The following is a 9,615-nucleotide window of genomic DNA, read 5'->3' on the forward strand; positions in this document are numbered from 1 at the left end:
AATCCTCATCGATACCCACTTGCCACGCTGCAGCCCGAGCGTTGGCAGGTGGGTAGCGGTGAGGATTCCATGGACACCAGGGACTCTGATAATCCCTCCAGGGCAACGTTCAGGTAAATGTTTACTGCCTCTAATCCCCACGATTTAGCTGCTCCTCATTACGGGGAAATGCGCAGACTCCTGTACTCTCGCGCAACAGGTTCTAGGGGAGCAGCCTGCACCTAGCTGGCTGCCATGTTCTCTCCCCAGTAATGTCAATCTTTGTATAGTCTGACTTGTTGTGTAATTGACCAAGACTAAAGTGCCCCAATAGAAAGCAAAAAATCTGGAGAGGAACACCACAACATGCCAGGACACTGGCACCATGCCCACCCTGACTTCGATACTGCATGCCCCCTTGCACAATGAGGCTAGTGTGTTTGTCTTGGGGTCATAAAGCCAAATCTGGATTGCAAAGCAATGGAATGGAATTAGGTTGTCAGAGGATAAACTCCTCATCGGAGAAATAGGGGTCAGGTGTGGGGCATGTGTAATATCACCACATAGGCTGAACTAGGAGACATGCAAAGCTCCTACCATACCACTTATATCACTTTGCACTATATCATAAAAATACAATACTCAGAGTTACCAAAAATAAGGGTACTTTGGGCCAGATGTAGTAAACCCCGATTTTACGAATCGGAAATTGCGAGTCGGTGCGACGCCGTGCATTGCAAAATCAGATGCAGAACGGTGTCTCAGACACCGTCTGCAAATCTCAATGGGGTCGCAAAGACCCACCTCATTAATATTAATGAGGTGGGTCGCATTTTGCGACCCCATTGAGATTCCCTGCACTCACAGGGATGGTGGCTTGCTGGAGACAGCAGACCTCCATGTCTGTGACTGCTTTTTAAATAAAGCAGTTTTTTTTTGTATTGCAGCCCATTTTCCTTAAAGGAAAACGAGTTGCAATACAAAAACGAAAACGAAACCATTTGTTTCGGTTTTTCAGAGTAGGCAGTGGTCCATTGGACTTCCTGCTCTGAAAAAACATTAAGGGCAACATTCACAAAGGGGAAGGGGTCCCATGGGGGCCCCCTCCCTTTTGCAAAAGGGTTACCACCAGTGTAACACTAGTGGTAACTGCAAATTGCTTTGCGACCGCATTCGCGATCACAAAGCAATTCTGCATCACTGTGCGAGTCGCAAATAGGAGGGGAACACCCCTTCCTATTTGCGAGTTGCATTCCCATTTTGCGATTCCGTTATGACTTGCAAAATGGGAATGTGCCTCACGATGCACGTTTTGCATGGCACAAACTGCGATTTTAGCAGTTTGCGCCATGCAAAACGCTTACTACTTCTGGCCGTTTATTTTAGTGACAATATGCCAAAACTATCTCAGAGGATATACTCCCTTAGGAGGTAAGTAAAATACACAAAATATAAACACAAACCAAAATCAGGTAAGTAAAACACTTAGAAAAGTAGTGCAAATACTGTAGAACACAATAGAATGCAATAGGAGACAATAGGCCTAGGGGCAACATAAACCATATACTCCAAAAGTGGAATGCGAACCACAAATGGACCCCAGGCCTAGTGTAGTGTGTAGAGGGTCGCTGGGAGTTTTAAGAAAACACTAAGGGTGTCCAAGATACCCCACCCCAAGACCCTGAAAAGTAGGAGTAAAGTTACCCTACTACCCCAGAAAGACAGTAAAGTCGAGCTAGGGGATTCTGCAAAGACAACAACTGACTGCAAAGCACTGAAGATGGATTCCTGGACCTGAGGACCTGTAAAGGAAGGGGACCAAGTCCAAGAGTCATGCAAGTGTCCGGGGGGGCAGGAGCCCACTAAACCCTGGATGAAGGTGCAAAAGGGCTGCCTCCGGGTGGAAGAAGCTGAAGATTCTGGAACAACGGAAGGTGCCAGGAACTTCTCTTTTGGTCAGAAGATGTCCCGCAGCGTGCTGGAGGATGCAGAGTTGCTTCCACGCAGAAAGACCACAAACAAGCCTTGCTAGCTGCAAGGGTCGCGGTTGAGGATTTTGGGTGCTGCCAAGGCCCAGGAAAGACCAGGAGGTCGCCCCTTGGAGGAGGAGACAGAGGGGGTACTCAGCAATAGAGAGACCCCATGCAGAAGCAGGCAGCACCAGCAGAAGTACCTGAAGAGACGTTCAGAAAATCTGAGCACAGCAGTCATCTCAGCACAACAAAAGGGAGTCCCACGAAATCGGAGTCCAACTCAGCGAGTTGGGCAATGCAGGACGGAGTGCTGGGGACCTGGGCTAGGTTGTGCACAAAGGAAGTCTTGCAAAAGTGCACAGAAGCCCTAGCAGCTGCAGTTCACGCAGTACACAGGATTAGTGTCTGGCGTAGGGAGGCAAGGACTTACCTCCACCAAATTTGGACAGAAGGGCCACTGGACTGTCGGGGACACTTGGATCCAGCTCCTGTGTTTCAGGGACCATGCTCATCAAGATGAGAGGGGACCCAGAGGACCAGTGATGCAGAAGTTTGGTACCTGCGTTGGCAGGGGGAAGTTTCCGTCGATTCATAGGAGATTTCTTCATGGCTCCAGTGCAGGGTGAAGGAAGACAGCCCTAGGAGCATGCACAACCAGGAAACAGTTGAGAAAGCCGGCAGGATGAGGCGCTACACTGTTGCTGGTAGTCTTCTTGCTACTTTGTTGCGGTTTTGCAGGAGTCCTGGAACAGTCAGCGGTCGATCCTTGGCAGAAGTCGAAGAAAGAAGTGCAGAGGAACGCTGGTGAGCTCTTGCATTCGTTATCTGAAGAGAAACCCACAGGAGAGACCTCAGAGGAAGATTGGCTACAGAGAAAGGTAAGCACCTATCAGGAGGGGTCTCTGACATCACCCGCTGGCACTGGCCACTCAGAGGTGTCAATTGTGCCCTCACTCCTCTGCATCCAAGATGGCAGAGTTCTGGGACACACTGGAGGAGCTCTGGGCACCTCTCCTTGGGAGGTGCTGGTCAGGGGAGTGGTCACTCCCCTTTCCTTTGTCCAGTTTCGCACCAGAGCAGGGCTGGGGGGATCCCTGAACCGTTGTAGACTGGCTTATGAAAGGAGGGCACCATCTGTGCCCTTCAAAGCATTACCAGAGGCCAGGAGAGGCTACTCCTCTCAGGCCCTTAACACCTATTTCCAAAGGGAGAGGGTATAACACCCTCTCTCAGAGGAAATCCTTTGTTCTGCCTTCCTGGGACTGGGCTGCCAAGGCCCCAGGGGGGCAGAAACCTGTCTGAGGATTGGCAGCAGCGGTAGCTGCAGAGAAAACCCCAGAGAGTTAGTTTGGCACTACCCGGGATCTATGCTGGAGCCCCGGGGATGCATGGAATTGTCACCCCCAATACCAGAATGGTATTGAGGTGACAATTCCATGATCCTAGACATGTTACATGGCCATGTTCGGAGTTACCATTGTAATGCTACATATAGGTATTGACCCTTATGTAGTGCATGCGTGTAATGGTGTCCTGAACAGTGTGGGGGCACCTTGGCTAGTGCCAGGGTGCCCTAACACTAAGTTACTTTGCACCTAACCTTCACTACGTTAGGGTTAGACATACAGGTGACTTATAAGTTACTTAAGTGCAGTGTAAAATGGCTGTGAAATAACGTGGACGTTATTTCACTCAGGCTGCAGTGGCAGTCCTGTGTAAGAATTGTTTGAGCTCCATATGGGTGGCAAAAGAAATGCTGCAGCCCACAGGGATCTCCTGGAACCCCAATACCCTGTGTACCTATGTACCATATACTAGGGAATTATAAGGGTGTTCCAGTGTGCCAATTATAATTGGTAAAATTAGTCACTTGCCTGCAGTGACGAATTTTAAAAGCAGAGATAGCATAAACACTGAGGTTCTGGTTAGCAGAGCCTCAGTGATACAGTTAGGCACCACAGAGGGAACACATACAGGCCACAAACTTTATGAGCACTGGGGTCCTGGCTAGCAGGATCCCAGTGACACATATCAAACATACTGACAACATAGGGTTTTCACTATGAGCACTGGGCCCTGGCTAGCAGGATCCCAGTGAGACAGTAAAAACACCCTGACATATACTCACAAACAGGCCAAAAGTGGGGGTAACAAGGCTAGAAAGAGGCTACCTTACTACAACTAGCATGAAACTACATTGTACACAGGTTACTTGATGTGCAGGGTGAGAGCACAAAGGTGTTGCTTCCCATGGTAGAGACCACCCTAACTCCTTTTATGTACAAATTAATACTGGGCGAGATCTAAGTGATGCATCCCAGAGGACCATGTGTGTTTGTTCAAACAATAGATTGTGTGTGAGCCCAGTGGGCCCCTGGTAGTGCTGTGCAATGTAGGTGTGGTTGAGCACATTGAACTGGTATTGTGTTTGATTGGAGAGACATTGCATAGCAAGGAGGTGAGAACTGATGTGTGTACTGGAAGGTAGCCTGAGCAATACACATGCACTATAACGTCTAATAGTGTCACACTCGTGTTGCAGCTGGGAAAGGATGACATACAAGAGGGAATAGATGTACCTCATCCTACATGTGATGTGGGTGAAGATGTAGAGGTGCGATGGACAAGAAAACGTCCTACTAGGCCACTTATATCAAAGCGGGAGGAAGTCAAACAGGGAACTGTGAAGTGACAGGATGCGCTAGGTTGCCACAACTATGAGCAGGATTCAGGGTTGGGAGGAGGGTTAGAAGTTTATGGGACTACGTGTATGGGAAACCAGGGTAGGTATGTGTCACTGATTATCACAACTACTAGCATGAAGTGTACAGTGAGACATGTAGCCCTTAAATACAGGCAGCCATGTTGGGTGATTGGAAGTGGTGACTCATAGGGCTTGGCATCACATGAGTCAATTTATGATCTGGGTTCCATCAGTGTGTGACAAGAAGTGGCCTCCCTAGCCCTAAATGAGGATTGCTAGAGGAGTCATGTACGAGTGAGTTGGGTTGAGTCAAACAATGTGTGATCCTCGGCAGATAACCAACTTGGGCAATGATGAAATGGGATGAGCGTCAGTGCTAGTAACCTGCCTAGTTTGACTGGGCCTATCTCCGTACAGTTAGCACACACTGTTTTAACAATGAAGCCAACTGTGTTTTTAATGAAGTCCCATGAATATACACAGATAGCACAACCATGGTGAGTACACTCCCTTACATATTCCCGCAGTGTAGCAAGCTTGCTAGCTGTGTAGAGTAATGTGGATGCGTGATCGAGATGAGCCATTGGCAACATGAATGCACAATGTACATACAAGACACCACAACAAGGCAGACTGCTGTGGTGTACAGTGTGTAAGGCAGACTGCAGGATCAAATTAAATGCTTGACCAAACCCACACCACTTTCCCAGGAGCCGTGGCTAGAGGAAATTCCATGGCACCCAGGTGACTTGTTGAAATGTGCACAGTAGTGCTGTCAATACCAGAAAACACATTCAGTGCAGCCATTATGAAAATGAAAGCTAATCTACAAGGCAGATGTGGACCTTTCCTTAACTTACCCACATTGGCAGGGCAGGCAAGCAAGCTGTGTAAATGTGTTGCAGTGTGTGGTATGACACAACTAATCATCCTTGTCACTCAGTAGTTGGTGGACAATGCACAGATACTGCCATCTGAAAGACAACTACAGTGCCACTTGGCCTCAATACCTAGAAGTCACAAGGGTCCTACACATTTGTGTTGTACTGAAAGTGAATGAGGATAAATACTGTATGTCAGCCAGATTACTCGTCAACATTTAGCATAGATCACCATTGATATATCTCCATTTTATTGCAGAGGGAGAAACTACTCCTCCTGACCAGCTGTCTGTCCTGGATGACCATCCTGCTGGCAATGACCTCCTGCCCCCACACTTTTCAGCTAATCCTGGACTACATTGTAAGACCTTTGGTTGCAGGAGGGGCTGACAGTGTTGATGGGTCTCCAGATGAACTGCCTCCAACAGGACCTACCCCATCTGCCAGCTCCAACCCAGCTCAGGACTCTGAGGACCCTCAATTTGTCTTTCAGTGCTAATCGGTAGGAGTCCAGTGGCAGATAATAGATGATGTGGGGGTGGGGATAAAGACCATTGCGAGCACGATAGAGGGAGTCCTTAGATGCCTTGGTCCCAATAAGTACACATCTGAGGCAAAAAGAGCCACCTACCCTCCGCTTCAGAGATTGGAACAGTCCCTATCTGACATCACTGGTGTCATGGGGCAGAGGCAAGAACAGCCCTGCCGATGTGACACCAGTGAGGTTGCCACCCATCTGGGAGCTACACACACCATCCTGGAATCTATGGAGCAGAAGCAGGACCCTATATTGCAACAATGCGTGCCTTTCATTGCAACGTTGTTGCTGTGCTAATAAGGCAGCAGACCCTTCTCAGCGCTGTGCTGCCTTACTTGTTGGCACAGGCAAATGCTCCTGGGAACAGGGGAGCCACATCTTCAGCACCTGATATGTGTGTGCCTCAAATGCCTTCTGCACAAACACCACCATCCTCAGGAGAGGCACAACACAAGATGTGGACTTTCCCAATTTCCAGGGGAGAACTAGCCAGTGACATTTATCTTTGGCTCTTGGCCAATTTCTCATTGGACCTGTGTCAATTATCATGCCACTGCACTTGTCACCTAATACTGTTTCTGTTTTGTATGTCCACCTGTTAATCTGATCCGTTTGTGTGACGGTCAATGAGGCCTACCTTCCCTAATGGCAATTTGAACCTCTTCCTCACTGGAATACACCTCTTCTCCACATGTCACATGACATGTATACCCCATGTCTGGACATCCTTTGCCTCTCAAATAATGTTGGGGTTGTTGCTGCCAGAACTGCTACTGTTAATCAGCCTACGAACGCACCAGTAAATAAATGCACTAACTTGAACCTGTTTGTTGTATTTCTGTTGCAGATGGGACTAACTAGACCATGGTCGATGTGTAGACACAAAGGCACATCATAACATCTAAAGGGATATGCGCTACAGCCCCTTATACATTCGCTTGTTGGAGAAGGCCAAGTATCGTGGACCTCCCCTGCCATGCCATTATGTTGCAAATCTTGTTGAACTATTAAATGTAATTGTCTGACTTGGTACCTTGGGTGCCGCACAGTGAATTAGGCCAACTAATCACACAATTGCAGGATGGCACACATTGGGGCCTGTGACACAGGTGAGCCACTAACACATTCTTACACATCTACATATATTTAGCTTACTTACCATAAAAAGGTAATCATGCACATATGTCAGCCTCAGTGCTTACATAGAAGATATGTTATGAGTACTATCATAATGCATGCACTGACAATATGCTGATAAAAATGGCCAGACTCCTTCAGTATAGCATCATACCTATGCCAAACAAAGATGTAGAAGCTCAGTGCTACATTTTGGATGTTATTAAACATGAACTGCAACTACTAAATGGTGTGTCAAAGCACACTGGGATACAAAGGGACAATGTGTTCCTATGGCACTGAGAACCCTTGCAAGCACTGAGTGTGAGTGTAACCACATATGACATCAACTGTACTATGTACACATATGACAGTATAGAGGAGCCAGACCACAGAGCTTGGAAACAAGCTACACATCCCTAATGTCAGACAATTGTGTACACCAGCTTAGCAAGTATTTGCACTAATTCCCATGCAGGATGTGCCTCACTTAGCAAGTACTCAATGGCAATGATGACTGACATTTCTAGTCAGATGAGGGGCACTTTTGTGGATATAAACCAGCATACCACAATGGCATACTAGTACAATACTTCAAGGGTGAGTGTGTAAGTGCCAGGCACCAGTGTGTGTACAAAGCTATGATTGTGTACCCTGTGGTGACTGTTCCATCCCTGTTGTATCTTAAACTACACTCAGTGCTAAAGTAGATGACTATCTGTGTTGGGCTGTTTGTCCAGTCGCACAAAGAGGACTACTTACAGTGCCCATAGAATGTTGAAGAGTCCCTAAATGACTCCATTGCACTGTTTACTGACACTTGTCCATAGGCCTCTCACTACGTTACACATATTTACCAAAAATATCATGCACTCAAACCAACATTAGCAATCATGACAACTGTTGGGCAGTGAATATGCCTTTAGTTTGTGAAAGTAGAAACAAGTTGAATATATGAAAGTCCTAAATATCACTAACTAAAACTAAGTAGCCTACACTACCTAACACTATCTAACCTAAGCCTAAACTAACCTAACCTACCTACCCCACACTACTTTATCTTAAAACTGCCTTAACCTACCTAAACTTAGCCTCATCTGTGCTACACATGTAACACAGCAGACATGTTAAACATCAATCCCCCACCCCCTCACTACACCTATCTCTGCACAACACAAAAGACAAAAACATCCTGAACAGACACTACCTAAACAAATAAATCTAAACAAGTATATATTTTTGGTATTTCGTAAAACACACACAATATATCAAGCTCCAACAGAAACATACCCAACCATATGCACACAGTAACACTACTCACTAATAAAAGATATAATAACTAATACTACCCTAACCTATACCTATGCTAAACCTATTCAAACTATGCTAAAAAGACTATAGAAACAAGTATTAAACAACAAAGGAAAGGTAAAAGCCCAAGGGAGAATTAAATCTGGGCACTCATCTGCTGCAAAGTCTGCACCAAGGCCTGCAGACTAGAGAGTTTCCCCTCCATGACAGCCATTCCTCTGATCAAATTATTGTAGGTCTTTCAGGGCCTGTGTCTCAAATATTGAGCTCACTCCAAGGGTCGTGAGCATTGCATCTGTTACTTAGCCCTGCTGTGCAGATGATGTGCGTGGATCCGCTACTTGGACTCCACTGTGGTTTTGGCCCACATCCTGAGGGCTTGATGCCTTGGAAGGTCTTGGTTGCCCCTGCCTGTCTGACTTTCAGGTACTAGCTGCCTTTCCTTCCTCGTACAAGTCTCCCCATCCACTTGTAGGCCTTTGCCCCGTGCCTGATGTGACAGTAGTGCTCCAGCCTAATGATACAGGCTTTCCCCTCCTCTGCTGTCATGTCTTGTTGTCTGGTGGAAATGAAGGACATATATCTCAACCAAAGCTGAACTTGTGTATGTTGTCAGCAATAATAGGCTCACATTTTCTAAACATCACATGTGGCCTGTCCAGCCAAAACCACATTTTTGGAAAGAGAAATGAACAATCTTCCTTCTAAGCATTCACTTCTCCTAATGTGATAAGACAAACATACTCAAGTGCTGGCAGTGTAGGTATATAAAATAGCAATGTCCACACAAATAAACTTATAACCATATCAATCCAGAGAGTGAGTTGGAAGTATGATGTGGTGTACACATGGAATTGAACACATGGTCCACATAGGGACACCCTGGTGTTGGTTATGCAGCATGCAACAGGGTATATTTTGTGGTCAGTAACCTATGTGAAATGAGTTAGGTCAGGCAAGTACAGGTAGTGTGCCTCAGCATTAGTTAACTCATATGGCAAATTGCTGCATTGGCTGACTCTGCCAGGTAGTTAAAACATAGATGGAGGGTGGATAGCTAACTCCTGTAAAACAGACCTGTTGGACACTTCTTGAATGTTGACTCATGGAAAT

General features: G+C 46.5%; 1 long non-coding RNA gene across 1 annotated transcript; it reads left to right on the forward strand.

Annotated features, from left to right (window-relative positions):
• Positions 1 to 25: 25 nt before the first annotated feature.
• On the forward strand, positions 26 to 6,897 carry LOC138302093 (uncharacterized). Its single transcript, XR_011205271.1, has 2 exons — positions 26 to 113; positions 5,797 to 6,897. It is a non-coding gene; the product is annotated as an uncharacterized lncRNA (long non-coding RNA).
• Positions 6,898 to 9,615: the final 2,718 nt, after the last annotated feature.

The sequence above is a fragment of the Pleurodeles waltl genome, chromosome 6, assembly GCF_031143425.1.
Source record: "Pleurodeles waltl isolate 20211129_DDA chromosome 6, aPleWal1.hap1.20221129, whole genome shotgun sequence".
Taxonomy (NCBI): domain Eukaryota; kingdom Metazoa; phylum Chordata; class Amphibia; order Caudata; family Salamandridae; genus Pleurodeles; species Pleurodeles waltl.